General features: G+C 44.9%; 2 protein-coding genes across 2 annotated transcripts in view; one reads left to right on the top strand and one right to left on the bottom strand.

The window, feature by feature from the left end:
• The window catches only part of LOC138468103 (ADP-ribosylation factor-like protein 6-interacting protein 4), a 758,894-nt gene that overhangs the window by 48,848 nt on the left and 689,173 nt on the right, over positions 1-20,873 (bottom strand). The gene's annotated exons all lie outside the window — the stretch shown is intronic.
• The window catches only part of RD3 (RD3 regulator of GUCY2D), a 246,759-nt gene that overhangs the window by 86,550 nt on the left and 139,336 nt on the right, over positions 1-20,873 (top strand). The gene's annotated exons all lie outside the window — the stretch shown is intronic.

Here is a 20,873-nt window from a genome sequence, read left to right as displayed (position 1 = left end):
CGGCGCCGTAACCCTTTATGAAGGGCGATCACTTTCCTGTCCCTTATTCTGGCGTTACCTGGAACTCCCCAATTGTCCTTGTGTACACGGGAGGAACGAGGAAGAACCCGGGGAACGTGGTGCGGCTGAGGGCGAAGTGTAACACGGACCTACAAGACCATCAAATTCGAGTGCAGGCCTTCCCTCCCAAGATCCAGAACCAACATATCCTGTGGATAATATATGCGGATGACTAAGTCATAATTGACCAAACCCAAATTAGATTACAGCGCAGACTGAATGATCTTATATCATACACTGATGACAACGATTTAAAAATAAACAAATTTTGGAACTTGCTTCCTTGACTAAAATAAAACACAGAAATAAAAGGAAATTAAGGGAACATGGGTGGAGAAACACGTGCAAGTTGAGTCAATCGTATACCTGGGAGTCTTAGTAAGCCACACTATAAATGAAAGCAAGTGGTACGAAGTATTAAGACAAAAAACAAAGCAACTGGCGAGCTAAGGACAAGCAATCCAAAAAAGATACAGAAATTTCACATTCGTACCACTCATACTCTTTTACAATCAAAAGGTCCAACCAATATTAACATATCAATATGGGTGATATTGAAAGGCCTCTTTTAGAGACGTGTGTTAAGATTACCAAAGGGGCTCCCCGTCGCTTTAATTAGATACGAGTTGGTTGGAAGCCATAATCCTCCGGAAAACCTTGTCACTCTATAGAAAATGTATAATGATAGATCATCTCCCACCATTCGACATTATCAGAACCTCACACTGTGAAAATAGAAACCACCTATTAGAAAACTGGAAAAATAGATGCGCAAGCTGGCTTGAGTACATAGGCATCACGGCTTATACACTGATATACAATCCAAACATGACAAAAAAGAATGAAAAGAACAAGACTAGATAAAAGTGCAACAAACAAGAACGAAATACGCTTTAACAATTCCACTCTAACATGAAAGACGAGCTATCAATTGTACACCAAAAACCAAAATACCTGATTAAGTTCCCTTCCAAACATTTCTGTGAACTTTTCATGAGGTTCAGATTGAACATTCTACCGACTGGAGAAGTCCTTCAAAAGCAAAAACACAGATGTAAACCAGACCCATGGTGTAGGTTCTGTGGTGGAAAAGAAGTGGTAGAATCCCTCTACCGTCTCATGGTGGAGTGCCCAAATCTTACGCATTCAAGAACCACACATCTGACACATTTCATTAACCAGACTCAATCATTGACAGCACAGGAATGGTGGAACTTGCTTGTAACAGGAGAAAACACAAGCATGATCCTAGCAGCAATGAAATTCCTGGATATAGCTTTAAGCAGATTCCAGCTGCGTAAAACAAGAACAAAACAACGACAAATTAATCTGCCGAAGACAACATAAATAGATGCTAGAACTATAGAACCATAAGGATTGATGAATGATGCATGTAAGGCTGTTCTGGCCCTCTGTATTTTATAAGGTGTATATTAAACCAAAGATTTAAAAAAAATGTGTAACCTCAGTGCTGCAAGAGCTGACATTTTCTCTTGACCTCTTGCCTAACATGGAGGGATTGAAATAGGCCGTGCATTTTATGCTGTGTGAACTATAACAGGTAGGATCTCTTCGCTGTAGGGACCGATTCATTTTTTGGGTAGAAATAGTAGTCCTCGGGCGGTCCTCACATCCAATCAGAAAGAGAGTGATACCTAGAGGGCAAAAGGCAGGAAGGGCAACAAAGAAGGAAATCTGTGACTGCAGGTGCAGGGCAGGTGGGAGAGGGTTAATGGATGTAAGAGTCAGGGAAATACGTCAGTTTCTTGTTTGATGACCCGTGAGATGCATGCTGTAAATGTCATGAGCACTTGCAATGGAGAGTGCAGAGAAATATTTTTCCATACTGTAACACAGAATGTTTAAGGTGCTCTTTTGTGCCACTCCATGAATTCAACTTGGGGAAAGGGGGAAAAGGGGAAAGGGGCGCCAGGTGGTTTGTTCAACTGCATAGGATTGAGGTACTTGGGTGGTCAGTACAAATTGTATTTACATTTGACTCACTCTGCGATCTTGTTCAAATTCTATTATTCCATGTTTTGGAGTTCTGGGTGAACTTGAGATCCTTGTTCAGCGAATAGAACAACCAGACTCCAAGAAGTTTAAACAAACATGTTCAAACCTTATTGTTCAACTACCACAGATTGTGCTCTAACAGCTCTTGTTCAACTCTCTCTGTGGGAAAGACAAATAATTGAAGGCCAGTCCTACATGCTTTCGCTAAAGCAGGGCAGTCCTTAACATCTCAAAACACCCACAAATTGCTTGGTAGAACTATTAGTTGCTTCGATATAATTACTTGTCTTTAACTCGGTAGGGTAAGTTATGATGAAGTAATTGGCTAGTAGTTGCATCCAAGTGAAAGAGCAACAGAATAACTCCAGAAAGACATATCTGTCTGTTGTAGCCATGCCTCCTACTTCACCTCATTCAACACTCATTTGTCAACAAATTTCACATTTTCACTACTTTTTCCTTTGATTTTCGACCACCGATTAAAATACTTCCAGAGTTTCTCAAGGTTTTCTGCATCAACATCAACAAGGATACCAGGATGGACTGAGTGGCTCTATCATGGACGCAACCATGCTACGTTCACCTGGGGGTGGATTACTTGTAATTGAAGGGACATGTTCATCCATTAGAGACCTCTGTAATGTTATATACAGTTGTCTTATGTAGCTCCCTCCTTCTTTTAATGTTAGCCCTGCTTTGCATGGCTATGTAAGAAAGGAGGGCAGAGTGTGTTAGTCAGATATGTAAGGAAGGCATGGTATCAAACAGTGAAGACAGACAAGTGCTCTCAGTTCAAGGGCATTTATCGAACTTCAGTGGGTTGGTTGAATGCCTATCTATGCCTAACTCTAAGGATGTGTAACGCTCACCTGGCTCCCACGGAGGCGCTGGTCTGGTCTGGGTTGCTGTGGCCTCTTCAAGCGTGATGCGCAGAATTCGGACCACTGATTGAACAGGACCCCCAAATCTTGCTTGTCTGGTCCGTAGGAATATCCTTCTGCAGATGAGAAAGGGGATTAACTGTCTGCTGAATAATGTGCTTGCTGCCCCCTTTCCCCCTTCGTTCTCCTCTGACTTCCTCCAAAACCCCCAGTTTAAGCTCACCTTATGGTTTGGAAGGATGAACTCTCCATCCTGCTTCTGATGCATGGGCGCGCGTTCGTCCAGTTACTTCACTGGTTTTCAGAATGGCGCTGGCAAATCCACTTGACTTTACTGAGCGATACGCCTTAAGTATGATGATGCAAAAGTTCAAGTGTGAGCCTCCTTTTATGTTGTCTTTTTCTGTCCTTTATTTCAGGTGCAGAACAAAGGCGATGCGTTGAGGGGTTAAATTGCCGGGGTAAAATCAGGTGAGTCAGTGATGAGGGCGACCCCTCTAAATGTCTTTATAATTCCCCAGTAATGTCTTTTGTCCTTTCCCCATAGGGGCCGGGGTGCGGTACCTGCCAGAGATGTGGCGCCGACCCGAGATGTGGAATGGCTCACCAAGAATAGCCGGTAAGTAATATGGCTGAAAATCCGGCTTTCCTCTTGTGTTCCCTGGCTCACCTTTTGTCTCTTCTTCTCTCCCTTAGGTGCGGTGCAGAGATGTGGCGACCGGCACTGAGAGCCGCGATGGAGCCGGGCGGCGTCTCGGGAACAGGTGAGTGAAGCGCAGCGCTGCAGCGAGCAACGCAGTGCTTTTAAATGGAAGTCTTCCTTCAGGAATGCTGGCGTGAAGATTCCGGATGCAGGTAAGAAGGTTGATATAGTTTTGGTTTTCACCTTTCTCTTCTCTTATTCCCTTACAGGTGTTCCAGGTTCGAGGCGGGCGTGGCTGGAGTCCAGGTGCAGGAGCAGACACAGTGAGCGTTCAGCTGCTGGGATGCAGAACAATGCGAAGCACGTGTGGCTGTCCGGGTGTGGCTTAAATAGCCTTGGAAGAAGTTCCAGGTGAGTATTCTTCCACAGCCCCACCCAAGTAACAAAATAGTTCCTTCAGAAAAATAGTCCCTCCTAAGCCTCATTTGGCTTGGTTCTTCATGCAGCATGGTCTGCATCAGGTGAGTGTGCAGCATGGTCTGCTTCAGGTAAGTGCACCAAACACTTCCCTGATGTCCAACATGAGCCTGGCGCCAACGGCGCCAGGACAGAGTCCAAAGAGCCCCTATAAAGGGCCGCTGGGCTTTTACCCGGGGGCGTGATGCCCGCTCCCGGGGGTGCTGGGCCTGGCCTGGTGCTCCGGGGGTAGGCATCATGACAGCACTCCCCCCCAAGGCCTTTTCCCCAGGAGGTTTCGGTTTGTTCGGGAAATTCCGATGGAACCTTTTTACTAGCCGAGGTGCATGTACGTGGTCGCTGGGTTCCCAAGATCTTTCCTGAGGCCCGTACCCCTTCCAATCAATTAGATAGAAAAGTTTTGATTTTGAGATCTTAGAGTCCAAAATGTTCTTCACCTCGAATTCAGGCTCCCCATCTATCTGGATTGGTTCTGGTGGCTTTGTTAATCTGGTTCCTGGTTGCACTGGTTTCAAAAGCGACACATGAAAGACGGGATGAATCCGCATGTTAGCTGGTAGATCTAGTTTGACTGCCACTTGGTTAATTATAGCTTTGATCGAGTAAAGGGCCTAAATACCTTGGATTAAAAGTCCGAGGTCCCTTGAGTGATAAGTGTTTGGTAGCCAACCATACTTGATCCCCTATTTGATATGGAGGCGCCTCCTTGCGATGCAGATCCGAATTCTTTTTGTATTTCTCTTTCGCATGTTGTAAGTGTGCAGTAGCATCCTTGAAGGCTTGAGTAATCGTAGAATGCAAATGGCCGACTGCGGGCATTTCGAGGCTCAAAGGTGAGTCCAGGTCTGAAGCACGAGGGTGATGTCCATATAGGGTATAAAAGGGGCTCTGACCAGTTCCAGAGTGTATCGAGTTATTGTATGCATATTCAGCCACCCATAAAATGTCCTTCCAATTACCCTCCGATTGGTGCACCATACATCGTAGATATTGTTCAAGGGTCTGGTTCGTTCTCTCCGTCTGACCATCGGTCTGTGGGTGGTGACTGGTTGAGAGTCTTACATCGATTTGTGCCATTTGACAACACTTTTTCCAAAAACGAGAAATGAACTGGCTTCCCCGATCGGAGATTAGTATGGACGGGAATCCATGCAGACGGATGACATTTTCGAGGAATTCCTTGGCAAGAACAAAAGCTGAAGGCAATCCTTTCAACGGAATAAAATGGGCCATCTTGGAAAATAAATCCACCACAACCAGAATAGTATTGTATCCATTACAAGAGGGCAGGTCCGTGATAAAATCTAGTGACAAGGTGTGCCAAGGTGCTGGTGGAATGTCTAAGGGTTGAAGAAGACCGGCGGACTTTGTTTTTTGACCTTTGTTTTGGGCGCAAACTCCACAGGACATCACAAAAGATTTAATATCCTTTCGCCAGGACGGCCACCAGAATTGTCGTTTAATTTTTTCCTCTGTTTTGGCAATGCCAGGATGTCCTTCCATCAGAGTATCGTGATGACGGGAAATAACCAGTTCCTGCAATTCCTTTTCTGGCAAAAATAAACGTCCTTGGAAGTAAGGTAAGCCATCGTTGATTGAATAGGCAGACCCCCTTTTGATCCAATCCTGCAAGGCTGAAGAGTCCAGGAATAGTTTTACCCGTGCTTGAATGTCTTCAAGGGTTTGTAAAGTGGTTATCCCCAAGATTCTTTGTTCGGGAATTATCGGCACAGGTTCTGAGTTTGTGTCCATTTCTCCCATTCCAATTCGAGATAGCGCGTCCGCTTTGCCATTCTTACAGCCAGGACGGTAGGTGATTACAAAATCGAACTCAGCAAAGAATAAAGCCCATCGGAGCTGTCGTGAAGACTGAGCCTTGGCAGTTTTTAAATATTGTAAATTTCGGTGATCAGTGATCACGGTGATGGTATGCCTGGCGCCAAGAAGATAATGCCGCTAAGCCTTAAAGGCGGACTTAATGGCTAATAATTCCTTATCAGTGATTGCATAATTTATCTCCGGCGGCGAGAACTTTCTGGACCAAAATGCTACGGGGTGCAGTTGGTTGGTTTCGGGGTCTCTCTGAGACAGGACAGCTCCCATGGCTAAGCTGGATGCATCGGTTTCCACTGTATATGGGAGATCAGGACGCGGATGTTTCAAAATAGGTGCGGACGTACATTTAGCTTTTAATTCCTGAAAGGCCTGTTCAGCTTCCTCGGTCCATTCAAAACGTTTATTCTTCCGCAAGAGTGCAGTGATGGGTTGCACCACCCGTGAAAATTCTGGGATAAACCTGCGATAAAAATTGGCAAAACCAAGCATGCTTTGAACACCTTTCACCGAACTAGGTGATGGCCATTTGAGGATGGCATCCACTTTCCGTGAGTCCATTCGGACCCCTTTAGGTGTCAGGATGAATCCAAGAAATTCAACCTCGGTGGTATGGAAAACGCATTTTTCCAGCTTTGCAAACAGTTTGTGCTGGCGCAATTTCTCAAGGACGGCCCTGACATGTTTTCTGTGATCAGATTCCGAAGAGGAGTACACCAGAATGTCATCGATATACACGACAACACAGACGTCGATGAGTTCCCGAAGGACATTGTTCATGAAGAATTGGAAGGCAGCAGGCGCGTTGCACAACCCGAAAGGCATCACCTGGTATTCGAATAGTCCATATTTTGTACGGAAGGCCGTTTTCCATTCGTCGCCTTCTTTAACTCGTACCAGATGATAAGCCCCCCGGAGATCTAACTTGGTGTATATGCAAGCGTCCTTCACCTGGTCAAGGAGTTCAGGGATCAAAGGCAGAGGGTAACGATTTTTAACAGTTATCTGGTTCAATGCGCGGTAATCGATACAAGTTCTAAGGTCGCCTTCTTTTTTTGGCACGAAGAACAAAGCTGAGGATGCCGGAGACTTTGACGGGCAAATGAAACCATTGGCTAGGTATTGATCTAAATATTGTCTCAAATGCAGATTCTCCGGCTCAGTAAGGGCATAAATCCTGCTACAAGGGGGTTGTGCACCGGGCACCAGATCGATTTGGCAATCGTACGGTCTGTGAGGAGGTAACGTGTTGGCCTGTTCCTTTTGGAAGACGTCCTGGAAGTCTTGGTATTCCGGAGATAGTTGCATGGAGACAGAGGTTACTGATGCTAGACTGACCTTCAGATTTTCTGGGTAGCAGGTTCGTGCACACTCTGGAAAGGTTATTCTCTTCGCTCGCCAATCAATTCGAGGATTATGTGTCTCTAACCAAGGGATTCCGAGTATAACCTGAAACTGTGGAGCCTTGATTACATCAAACACAACTGCCTCCCGATGGCCGTCCGGACCTACAAGTGTTACCTCAGCTGTGGAATGTGTTACCGGTCCCGAGGCAATTTCGGTTCCATCGACTGTGGTGATGACATCTTTGCTGGTTTTAGGATGCAGGGGGAGGTTAATCCTGGAGACCAATTCACGATCCACGTAGTTTCCTATAGCCCCACTATCGATGTATGCCTTTATTGCATGCAACCGCTTAGGCTGTTCCGGATCTACGAGGACCATGGGCACAGTGAAATGCGAGGTCTGAGAGTTTGTTTTCAAGCTCAGCAAGCGGACCCCTACGCTTGTCGGGCGGGGTCGTTTCCCGATACAGAGGTTTCATGGATTTTTTCAGCGGCTCCTACCACCTTCCTGGGCGGCCTTGCCGGGCAATCTCGTAGAAAGTGTCCAGAGGATCCACAATAAAGACATAAGTGCATCTGCCGTCTTCTTTCACGTTACTTTTGCGTTAAAGGTCCTTTAACTCCTCCGATTTGCATTGGCTTTGAGGCTTCAGCCCCCTTGAGGTTAGCGTGGGTCTTGACTAACACCCGGGTCTCAAACTTGGACCGATCTGCTTTTATGTTTTGCAGTCTGTGATCCAGTTGGACCACTAAGTCTATATATTCAGAGCACTCTTGGGGTGGATTTACAACTTGGGCCAGTACATCTTTAAGTTCTCCGCGTAGACCTCGATAAAATAACGTGATTCTTTTATCCTCTGGTCACCCAGTTTCCACAATTAGTCTATTAAAGGTTGCAATGTAGGAAAGGAGGTCTTGATTGCCCTGTCGCAGCGATAGAAGTTCGTCATCTAGAGCCTGCCCCTGGGAGTGATGAGCAAATAACCTTTCCATGCTTGCTTGAAATCTTTGAAAATCACGAAGAATCGGGTCATCTTGAGTTACCAGTGGAACTGACCAATCGGCAGCACTGCCACTGAGATATGACATACAAAGGCTACCTTGGTCTGGTCATTAGGGAAGGCCCCAGGTCTGCACAGGAAATGCAAACAACACTGATTCGTGAATCGTTTGGGGTCCCCAGCAAAGCGTTCGGGTGGGGCCAGCGGCATGTTTCCAGGTAGATTAATCTGCACCGGGTTACTGGAAAGCACAGGAGCGGGGTTCCCTCCGGAACCGGGTAAAGGAGTTTGTCCAGCTTGACTTTGCAAAAGCTGTCTAGCCAGGTCATCAGCTCTTTCCTTTGTTACAATCACTTCCCTCCTGAGAGCATTAGTCTCTTGACGAGCGGCGTGTACTTCGGCCCGTAATTCCCCCAGTAGTTGGGCCAACTGGTTAGTCTCGGAAGTTTCCATAGCGCCTGGGTGGGAATTTGTAGGAAGGCTTTGCGTTCTGTAACGCTTACCTAGCTCCCACGGAGGCGCTGGTCTGGTCTGGGTTGCTGTGGCCTCTTCAAGCGTGATGCGCAGAATTCGGACCACCGATTGAACAGGACCCCCAAATCTTGCTTGTCTGGCCCGTAGGAATATCCTTCTGCAGATGAGAAAGGGGATTAACTGTCTGCTGAATAATGTGCTTGCTCCCACCTTTCCCCCTTCGTTCTCCTCTGACTTCCTCCAAAACCCCCGGTTTAAGCTCACCTTATGGTTTGGAAGGATGAACTCTCCATCCTGCTTCTGGTGCAGGGGCGCGCGTTCATCCAGTTACTTCACTGGTTTTCAGAATGGCGCTGGCAAATCCACTTGACTTTACTGAGCGATACGCCGTAAGTATGATGATGCAAAAGTTCAAGTGTGAGCCTCCTTTTATGTTGTCTTTTTCTGTCCTTTATTTCAGGTGCAGAACAAAGGCGATGCGTTGAGGGGTTAAATTGCCGGGGTAAAATCAGGTGAGTCAGTGATGAGGGCGACCCCTCTAAATGTCTTTATAATTCCCCAGTAATGTCTTTTGTCCTTTCCCCATAGGGGCCGGGGTGCGGTACCTGCCAGAGATGTGGCGCCGACCCGAGATGTGGAATGGCTCACCAAGAATAGCCGGTAAGTAATATGGCTGAAAACCGGCTTTCCTCTTGTGTTCCCTGGCTCACCTTTTGTCTCTTCTTCTCTCCCTTAGGTGCGGTGCAGAGATGTGGCGACCGGCCCTGAGAGCCGCAATGGAGCCGGGCGGCGTCTCGGGAACAGGTGAGTGAAGCGCGGCACTGCAGGGAGCAACGCAGTGCTTTTAAATGGAAGTCTTCCTTCAGGAATGCTGGCGTGAAGATTCCGGATGCAGGTAAGAAGGTTGATATAGTTCTTGGTTTTCACCTTTCTCTTCTCTTATTCCCTTACAGGTGTTCCAGGTTCGAGGCAGGCGTGGCCGGAGTCCAGGTGCAGGAGCAGACACGGTGAGCGTTCAGCTGCTGGGATGCAGAACAACGCGAAGCACGTGTGGCTGTCCGGGTGTGGCTTAAATAGCCTTGGAAGAAGTTCCAGGTGAGTATTCTTCCACAGCCCCACCCAAGTAACAAAATAGTTCCTTCAGAAAAATAGTCCCTCCTAAGCCTCATTTGGCTTGGTTCTTCATGCAGCATGGTCTGCATCAGGTGAGTGTGCAGCATGGTCTGCTTCAGGTAAGTGCACCAAACACTTCCCTTTATGAGCCTGGCGCCAACGGCGCCAGGACAGAGTCCAAAGAGCCCCTATAAAGGACCGCTGGGCTTTTACCCGGGGGCGTGATGCCTGCTCCCGGGGGTGCTGGGCCTGGCCTGGTGCTCCGGGGGTAGGCATCATGACAGCATGGGACAAGCTACGACCATCAAATAATAACGCAGTCCTAGTGGAGTCTTTGTCAAAATAAAAGGGCCTATACTAATAAACCTATTGCCAATCCTTACTTCTAAATACAAATGGTGTGTAACAATAATGTATGCAACAAAGAAAAGTGTTCAAGAAATAATAAGTCAGGATAGTTGAGCAGTTGGCTTCCCTTCCCCACTTTTCAGCACGGGGCACGTTCAAGCTCCTCACACACTCTGGCTTCTCTGCCTTGAGGATACAGTTCAAAGCATACATGTCAAGGCCACCTCTTTCTCAAGAACAGTCTCTTATTGTAGAGGGCATGTCGTAACAAACAAGCACCAAAGTTTCTTATCAGGATCTTCACATTCACAAGCTCTTGCTTCCAGTGTTTATCATGGGTCTCCCTCCTTCAGGCTCAGACCCCCTTTTAACCCAATTTTCACAATTGGTCTCCCTCGATCGGGCTCGGACCATGGATCTACCGCGTTCAGGCTCAGACCCCTTTTATATCCCAAATTGAAGACTTTCGAATGTGCAATGGGTTTTGCTTAAACCATTGTAGGACCACTTTGATTCACTTCACTTCTCATTCTTGCTAATTTTCTACTTTCTTTTCTGCCACTTCTTGGCTGGATTCCTTACAGACACCTTTGATTGAACACCCTTGTGGTGCTGGACCACTCTGTCACTGGTATTCAAGGCATACAATAAGCAGTAGTAGTAAATGTTAATTCAAATAAAAATATCCATTGAACACATACAGAGCAAATCAGAACTAAAAACATAATCTAACAGTGCATAGTGAGTGAATCCATCGACGTAATGTTTTAGAACGCTTCCATAAAGAAATAACAATAAAAACACACATTTAACAAAATCTTAAAATGCAGCTACTTGACGTCGTAAAAACCACCTTCTTTGAAACATAGCAGCCTTCAGGTAAGACAACAGAGGCCAAGCCGTCAATTCCGTTTCCGCCATTAATAAAAAGATCATAGCCGGCCTGTACTGATGCAGGTTTGCATGCTTTAAAACTAACCGGATAGTTATTTTTCTTATTTTCACATAACCTGGACAGAACAGTACAAAATGGCTAGGATTTTCATTCAGGGTGCCACAGACAGGGCAACTTGGATCATCTGGATAGCCCACGCATGTCACAGTGTTACTCCTCAACCGTAAGGAACTCGAAACGTGCCCTTGCAATGTGCCAGCTTTGGCGATTTTTCCTAGCCCAGACAAGTTGGCGTCCAACTTATGAGCTAGTGGTAGCTGTCCGCTTGTGACACCCGTTCTACATTCATGCATTTGGCCGCAATTGCCTTTATCACAGCCTCCTTGAAAGATCTTACTTCGCGCGGCAGTAACACTGCCGTGGGAAGTAACGCAACCGAGACATTAGACTGGCACATGAGCTCGTTTACAGATCTCAGCCACGGTATTTTGATCCACAGGTCCCTATTCAGTGTAGCTTTTATGATGAAATGGCATAACATGGCATATTTGTTTCCCCATAATCTTAGCCATAAAGTCCTCAGGATGACTGCCCAATCATCCTCCCAAAAGCCATCCCCAGTTCTATATGAACCGAGGCACAAGAAGAAGAGTCAGTCAGTCCCAGGAGCTTTTTGAAGAATCTGTTTTCCCTAACCTGCATGTCCACAGGCTTGTAATACCCCAATAGGGCCACTCCATATTGCATGTCTGCCATTACTTGCATGGTGTAAACCTTGAGGGCTGATTTCATATGCTGGCCCCTGCATTTTGCTGAAAAATGGCACAGGCCACCCGAGTACTGGCACACCTTCAGAGACTTCTTTTTTATATGTGCCGTGCCTGTTAAAGTCTCTGAAAATCTGACCCACAAATAGTCGTACTCAGCCAAGCTAGGATGACTTCCCCCCTTGCAAACTATGGGACGCATCTTGATGAGCTTCCTACCCCCAGTACAACCCATCACTGCTGATTTGGCAGAGTTTATCTTTAGGCCCAGGCCTGTCATAAAGGAGGCGTAAGTATCAACCAAATCCTGCAGAGCCCTGGGGGGTGCTGGCCATGAGGACTGTGTTATCGGCGTATGCTAGGACCCGGAATGACCTACCCCACAGTTAAAAAAAGTCCACACCAGTGTTCAGCAAAGCCCGCAATAGCCCATTAATATACAAAGTAAAAAGTATGGGGGCAAGAATGCACCCCTGACGGACACCCAACTCACTATCAAACCACTCTGTGCTCCTACCCCCAGGTCCAAAACTGACATTTGCTCTATTATCTGAGTGGATCTCCTGCAACACTCACAGAATATCTCCAGCGCACCCCATGGACTCGAGCACGGCCCACAACTTTGTATGGTCAACTTTGTCAAAAGGCGTGCTTAAGTCCCTGAACGCGAGGTAAACTACCTTGCCCTTACAAAACATAATGTTTGATACCAGGAGGTACAGATTCAATACCTGCCCCATTGTACCCAAGCCAGGGCGGAAACCAAATTGGATATCGGCCACAATCTCAGCCTCTGTGAGCCAACACTCTGTATCTTAAATACTGTATGCAGGAGAGAGATGGGCGATAGGAAGAGGGCTTGGTTTTATCTCCCTTTTTGAAGATGGGGAAGATGGTCGCCATCTTCCAAGATGGTGGGTAATGCCCCAAACTCATGCAGGCATTAAAAGCCAAGGTCAACACAGGGGCCCATAAGTCTATTTGGCTCATGAAAAGATCTGCCAGTATGGCGCCTGGGCGCAGCGTTCAATTTCGAGACTGTGCCCCTATTGCTTTTGCCACCTCCTCCAAGGAGAAGCGTAAGGATAAGGCCCCAGACTGTTTCTCCTTTCTTGCATTACCTTCATTATACAAAGTCGCAAAATAGGAGACCCAATCCGCCGCTCCCACATGGGTTCCCTGTGAACCCTGTCTTCCCTTATCATAGGACCCACTCATTACAAATTCCCAAAAGCCCTTTGCAGCATTCAACCTGATTCCCTCCAGAAATTCTTCCAAGGCTGTAGCTTCCAACTCAACTGGGTTTGGGCAATGCTCCTTCTGCCCATCGCAGGGCATTTTAGAGCATCTAGAAGTGGCGATTTTGATGACTTGCAGGCCCAGTTGAACCAGCCCCACTTCCCACCCTTCTGTGATTGTTTGGGGGCCATCGTGAAGCCCCCGGAAAGGGCCTCCAAGATGGCAATGAAAAAGCACACCACTTCCCTCGGCCCAGTTAAGTTATCCATTATTCTCTTTAGTGCACTTTGTTGAGCGGCCAATATATTCAGATGCAAGCCAGAGCCTAGAATTTCCCCCATTTGATTCTTCTAAGAGACAATGCGTCCCTGTCCACTCGGCACAATGTGCTTGACACTGGCTCTGCCCCCTCCACTAGGGCTTTAATGATTAGAACCAGCAGGAAATGGTCACTATTCGCCACTCTTGGCACTTCGAAGCTCACTATGAGTTTCCATAGTTCCAGTGATAAAAAAAAATAGTCAATAATAGAGGAACCCAAGTGGTGGCTAAAGGTACATTTCCCAGGGACTGCTCACAAACCCCATTCAATGAGACAGGCACTCGGTTGGAGACCCCTGGAGCAAACCCTGTTATCCTCCACCTTCCTTCATCCCCGACTGCCTCTCTGCCATCCAGGCCTGGTGCACTGCTAATGACCTCTGCCTCAATGCCAGCAAAACAGAGATTCTTCCTTTTGCGTTCCCTGCACCCTACTTCTTCCCTTCACTCTGGGCTTCCTCCATGGGCTCCCCTGTGCCCCCTCCATTGAAGCCAGGAATCTGAGCCATCTTCGACTCCTCCCTTGTTGCATCTCTTGGCCCAGAGGGGCAGAAGAAATACAGGGAGATACCACCAATCTCTGACGATCAAGCTGGTGGAGACATGAATGTGTACGAGAAAGCTCTCAAGCAATTGGACAATTATTACGCACCTAAAACTAATATTGCGATTAACAGGTATAACTTCTACACGCGTAAAGAAGAAAGCAATAAATCTGTAGAAGAATATGTGAGTGTGCTGAGGAATTTAGCATTGTTATGCGAGTTCACAGCGTGGGTGGGCAAGGATGAACTCATCAAAGATCAGTTCATCATTCTCTGCCGGTGCAGAGCGTGGTAAATATCCACTGTGGACCCCCAGCCACATATTCCATTGACCGCATGGACCTCGGCCATCATGGCAAGATGGCTGCCACCATGATTACCAGCTCAGATGGCCCTGCACTTGCTTTGTGCATTGAGTGACCGCATTGGCAATCAGCTCTGCTAACCAGAATCTTGCATCTCGCCAGCAGGCGGAGCAGGCCTGTGCCAAATGCCTGCATCTAAGGCCTCCAGCTCCAGTCTCTGCTGGTCTTCGCCGGAGCACCTGCTCGATGTGATTTGATTGCCACTACATTCTCAGAAGGTAAGCCAGACCACCTCCTCTCAGGATGCACTCTGGTAAACCGTTTGTCTTGTATAACCTCCCTGCATCGAAAATGCCAAGCAGACCAATTGCCGCCCTCTACTATCGGCCACCTCCTTACTGCCGGGGACCCGACCTGATCCCACAACTTCCGCCCTGCCTCCGCCACTTTGCAGCATTGCTTCCAAGACAAACATGTTGCCCCTGAGCTATCCTTCCTGCCCAGACGACTATGAGGTGAGGCTTTAGCAGATTGTACACCCTTCCAAATGTGTTTTCCATGCCCACATGCACACCTGATGTAGCTACCCGCCTCTACACATGCTGGGTGTACCTGGTTGTACTAAGTGTTGACAGTCATATTGGTCAAAATGATCCAAATAGGACAAGAGAAAAGAAAAAAGTAGAGATCAACATATTTTAATTAATCCGTAGAAAACTAACATGTTAAAAAAACGTAATGCACTCTGTTTACAAAACATAAAAACAATTAGTGAAAAACACCATTTTTCTAGTCGAAAAAACAACAACAAAAGCAACCGTCATCATTTAAAAAAAAAAAAACAGTTGAGTGAGGTTAGTATAGGTGTAATATTGAATTGCATATATCCTTAGTTTATATTTTATTCGTGCTTGGCTCTGTCGACACAGAGAAATGTGTTTCTGGGTGTCAGCTGATGTAGTTTGAAAAAAGGAAACATTCTCTGGCTGGCTTAATCTGTCATGAGACATGTGCTGAACCCGTCTTCAGGACAATAAGTCTTTAGGGACACAGATGCATAATGATGCAGCTAAAAACCAAAAACACAAAGACAACGTGTTAATGGCACCTTTGAAAACTAAAGAGAGGATCTCTATAGATGTGCACGTACAACCATTGGTACTAACCTGGCAATTGCTTTGTGGCAGTGTAAGGCGTCGAAGATGGTGACTATGTAGACCAAATACGATAACATCAACTGTGCAAACTTACAGTTTGAAAAAGGGCTAAAAAATAAAAACACATTTTTGTTTTTAGCTATTGATTTTTTGGAACCACTTATATCATTGTTAAATTGTGATTGCGCAAGCGAAACTATGCGCTTAATGACTTTAAACATAAAATTTTTGTTAAAAGTATGTCCAAAATTTGACCAACAAACGGTGATTATTACCTTTGAACCCATTCAAGCACGAGCCCTGTGCGTGAACGATGATCAACACGGAATGCAGTAAAGTGAGACGGTGTTCGTCTTGTCGATATTACTGATAGGAAGCCGAAGTTCGCTGTCCGAGGGACTCAGACTGGAGGGGGTGCCTTTCATTTATTTGACAAAGTTCTCAGATGGAACGTCGTGTGACTATTTTCCAAAAAGAGAGAAGCACATAGAGTGCTAATGAGTGACTGAACCCACAGGGGTCGTAATTAATTAACCGACGGCAGCGTAACTTTTTTTATCTGCTTACCTGTTCTTGATCCGGCGTATGCTGCCAGCAAGGTGCAGACTGTAACAATGCCGCGCGCTGAATGAAGACGCTGAAGGCGCGGATCAGGTGGGTCTGTATTTGAAAACCGACTACTAGACCATACTCGCGCTTGTTTAGTGCGAAAAATCGGACGCCATCTTGGATGAGAAAATGGCCGATCTCAGTAATAAGATTCGTAATAGAGATAAAACGAAGGTGCAGAACAAATTGCTCCAATCACTGCAAACCGCCACATCATTCTTCTGTGGTACTATTAATATTAATGGATTCGAAACGGTGTTACAAGACAGCGTTGAATAGTCTTTACAAATTACCGTAGCAAAAGGACCAAATTGGGCACTTTTACAGGGGGAGCTCGAACAGTCTAAATGTAGAAAAAGAGGATTTGTTAACTTGCACATAGCCAAATCTACAGAGGTGGGCTGTGTGGTAAAATGAACACAATGATATAATATATCTCAAACTGATATATGTTGGAAAACATCTGATGTAAAGGCAAATCATTTTCGAAGAAACAGACTCCATTCTATTCCGATGTTCAAGCCGGATTGGACTGTATTTAGATTATAAATCCACTTGTGTTCGAGCTGTCTTAGTTTTCGGTCTCTGTCACCGCACCGTGGATGTGGTGGTACTGTTTGCAGTATAACCCACTGAATGTCTTTCACCGTATGTTTAGCTTTCACAAAATGGGCCACTAATGGTTTTTCGGGCACTGCGTTTTTTACGCATGAACGATGCTCACATATTCTTTGTTTTATAGGTCTCTTTGTTTTGCCGATGTAAATAGGGCCACAAGGGCAAGTGATGGCATAAATAGCCCAAGGGGTGTTACAATTTGTGAATTTTTTGAGATACCAAGTGAAGCCATTGAGGTTAACGCTTTTGAGGTTGTCATTTAGTTCACATACTGAACAGTTGCCGCATTTAAAGTGCCCGGTTATTGGCGATGGATGCCATAATGTAGTTTGTGACAAAGTCTGAGTTGTCTTTGGGCTCTTGTATGTATGGACAAGCTTGTCACGTAAATTGGGCATATGTTTAAAGGCAAAACGTGGTTTCTGTACAAAGAAATCTTCAGTTTGAATAAGAGGCCAGTTTTTTAAAATGCAACAGCGCAAGTCGTTGCTAATAGGCGAGAAAGTTGAGACGCAAGTGATTTTGTCTTCTTGTGTCTTTTTTTGTTTTTCCAGACATCGAGATCTGTCTGTGTTTCGTGCCCTTTTTCGTGCCCTTTTCATAGATCGTCTAATGATGTGTGAGGGGTATCCCCGTTCTTTTAGTCTAAGGGATAGATTATGACTATGACTATCAAAGTCTTCTTTAGTCAAACAATTACGCCTTATTCGTACAAATTGGCCGAAAGGGAGATTTGCACCCGACTTGGCCAATTTATTTATGGATGATCTAGAACAGAAATCGGTCTATCATGACAACAATCCTTTTACAATGGAAATCATCGCGTGGCATCGTTACATAGACGATGTGTTCTTACTTTGGCATGGAGATGTAACAACTCTGAACACTTTTTTAGAATGGTTAAACAAACAAGACCCATGCATAAATTTCACCATGAATTATGATCACCAAAAAATAGAATTTTTGGATCTAGAAATTTATAAAACAACGTTGGGCACCTTGAATACTAACCTTTACAAAAAGCCCACTGATAAAAATACTTTGCTTTCCTTTAAAAGCTTTCACCCACAATCATTGCGGGAAAATCTCCCTTTCGGCCAATTTTTACGAATAAGGCGTAATTGTTCGACTAAAGAAGACTTTGATAGTCATAATCTATCCCTTAGACTAAAAGAACGGGAATACCCCTCACACATCATTAGACGAACTATGAAAAGGGCACGAAACACAGACAGATCTCGATGTCTGGAAAAACAAGAAAAGACACAAGAAGACAAAATCACTTGCGTCTCAACTTTCTCGCCTATTAGCAACGACTTGCGCCGTTGCATTTTAAAAAACTGGCCTCTTATTCAAACTGAAGATTTCTTTGTACAGAAACCACGTTTTGCCTTTAAACGTATTCCCAATTTACGTGACAAGCTTCTCCATACATACAAGAGCCCAAAGACAACTCAGACTTTGTCACAAACTACATTATGGCATTCATCGCCAATAACCGGGCACTTTAAATGCGGCAACTGTTCAGTATGTGAACTAACAGACAACCTCAAAAGTGTTAACCTCGATGGCTTCACTTGGTATCTCAAAACATTCACAAATTGTAACACCCCTTGGGCTATTTATGCCATCACTTGCCCTTGTGGCCTTATTTACATCGGCAAAATAAAGAGACCTATAAAACAAAGAATATGTGAGCATCGTTCATGCGTAAAAAACGCAGTGCCCGAAAAACCATTAGTGGCCCATTTTGTGAAAGCTAAACATACGGTGAAAGACATTCAGTGGGTTATACTGCCAACAGTACCACCACATCCACGGTGCGGTGACAGAGACCGAAAACTAAGACAGCTCGAACAAAAGTGGATTTATAATCTAAATACAGTCCAATCCGGCTTGAACATCGGAATAGAATGGAGTCTGTTTCTTCGAAAATGATTTGCCTTTACATCAGCTGTTTTCCAACATATATCAGTTTGAGATATATTATATCATTGTGTTCATTTTACCACACAGCCCACCTCTGTAGATTTGGCTATGTGCAAGTTAACAAATCCTCTTTTTCTACATTTAGACTGTTCGAGCTCCCCCTGTAAAAGTGCCCAATTTGGTCCTTTCGCTACGGTAGTTTGTAAAGACTATTCAACGCTGTCTTGTAACACCGTTTCGCATCCATTAATGAATATTAATAGTACCACAGGAGAATGATGTGGCGGTTTGCAGTGATTGGAGCAATTTGTTCTGCACCTTCGTTTTATCTCTATTACGAATCTTATTAGTGAGATCGGCCATTTTCTCATCCAAGATGGCGTCCGATTTTTCGCACTAAACAAGCGCGCGTATGGTCTAGTAGTCGGTTTTCAAATACAGACCCACCTGATCCGCAGCCTTCAGCGTCTTCATTCAGTGCGCGGCATTGTTACAGTCTGCACCTTGCTGGCAGCATACGCCGGGTCAAGAACAGGTAAGCAGATAAAAAAAGTTACGCTGCCGCCGGTTAATTAACTACAACCCCTGTGGGTTCAGTCACTCATTAGCACTCTATGTGCTTCCCTCTTTTTGGAAAATAGTCACACGACGTTCCATCTGAGAACTTTGTCAAATAAATGAAAGGCACCCCGTCTAGTCTGAGTCCCTCGGACAGCGAACTTCGGCTTCCTATCAGTAATATCGACAAGACGAACACAGTCTCACTTTACTGCATTCCGTGTTGATCATCGTTCACGCACAGGGCTCGTGCTCGAATGGGTTCAAAGGTAATAATCACCGTTTGTTGGTCAAATTTTGGACATACTTTTAACAAAAATGTTATGTTTAAAGTCATTAAGCGCATAGTTTCGCTTGCGCAATCACAATTTAACAATGATATAAGTGGTTCCGAAAAATCAATAGCTAAAAACAAAAATGTGTTTTTATTTTTTAGCCCTTTTTCAAACTGTAAGTTTGCAAAGTTGATGTTATCGAATTTGGTCTACATAGTCACCATCTTCGACGCCTTACACTGCCACAAAGCAATTGCCAGGTTAGTACCAATGGTTGTACGTGCACATCTATAGAGATCCTCTCTTTAGTTTTTAAAGGTGCCATTAACACGTTGTCTTTGTGTTTTTGGTTTTTAGCTGCATCATTATGCATCTGTGTCCCTAAAAACTTATTGTCCTGAAGACGGGTTCAGCACATGTCTCATGACAGATTAAGCCAGCCAGAGAACGTTTCCTTTTTTCAAACTACATCAGCTGACACCCAGAAACACATTTCTCTGTGTCGACAGAGCCAAGGACCAATAAAATATAAACTAAGGATATATGCAATGTCAATATTACACCTATACTAACCTCACTTAACTGTTTTTTAAAAAAAATGATGACGGTTGCAGTTGTTGTTGTTGTTTTTTTCGACTAGAAAAATTGTGTTTTTCACTAATTGTTTTTATGTTTTGCAAACAGAATGCATTACGTTTTTTTAACATGTTAGTTTTCTACGGATTAATTAAAATATGTTGATCTCTACTTTTTTCTTTTCTCTTGTCCTATTTGGATCATTTTGACCAGTATGACTGTCAACACTTAGTACAACCAGGTACACCCAGCATCTGTAGAGGCGGGTAGCTGTATTCAGTGGCATTCTTGTTATATACTCTTACATTCGGTCCTCAGCCACACAGCCCCCTAAAAAAGAGGACTTTCCTAGCTCAACACGTTTGTTTTACACCTGATGTAGCTGCCTGTACAATGAGGTGAGGGCTTCTAGAGAATGCATTTAAGATCTACCCTTTATTATGTAACTTTTATGCTTGGTCTTGCACATTGTGGACAGTATTTTTCGCACTTACTGTAACTAGCGCCTAGATGCCTTGTGTGCTGCCATAAATGTAAAAAAATAATAATAAATAAACAAGACTGTCTTCTAAAGAGTTTGAGAAGGGCAAGTGTTACAGGTGTGGAAGGTTAGGACATTTTGCGAACTTAACGTTGTGTAATGTGATTCATCAGAAATGCTCCTTTTGTGGGTAGAAAGGGCACTTTGCCACCACATGTAACAGGAAGAAGAAGGTATTGTGTGTGCAGGTGGAAGAAGAAGAGGACACCTCTGATGAAGAAGACTGCATGGTAGTTGTACGGAGAGCGGTTGAGTACTATTCCAAGATGACCTATCCTAGTTCCAAAATAATAGTTGATGGGTTTCAAGTGAAAGTAATGGTCGACAGTTGTTTCTCCTTACTCCA

The sequence above is a fragment of the Ambystoma mexicanum genome, chromosome 4q (genome assembly GCF_040938575.1).
Source record: "Ambystoma mexicanum isolate Mex_15411 chromosome 4q, UKY_AmexF1_1, whole genome shotgun sequence".
NCBI classification, from domain to species: Eukaryota; Metazoa; Chordata; class Amphibia; order Caudata; family Ambystomatidae; genus Ambystoma; species Ambystoma mexicanum.
The sequence above is the reverse complement of the archived record's forward strand: the minus strand, read 5'-3'. Positions and strand labels throughout refer to the sequence as shown.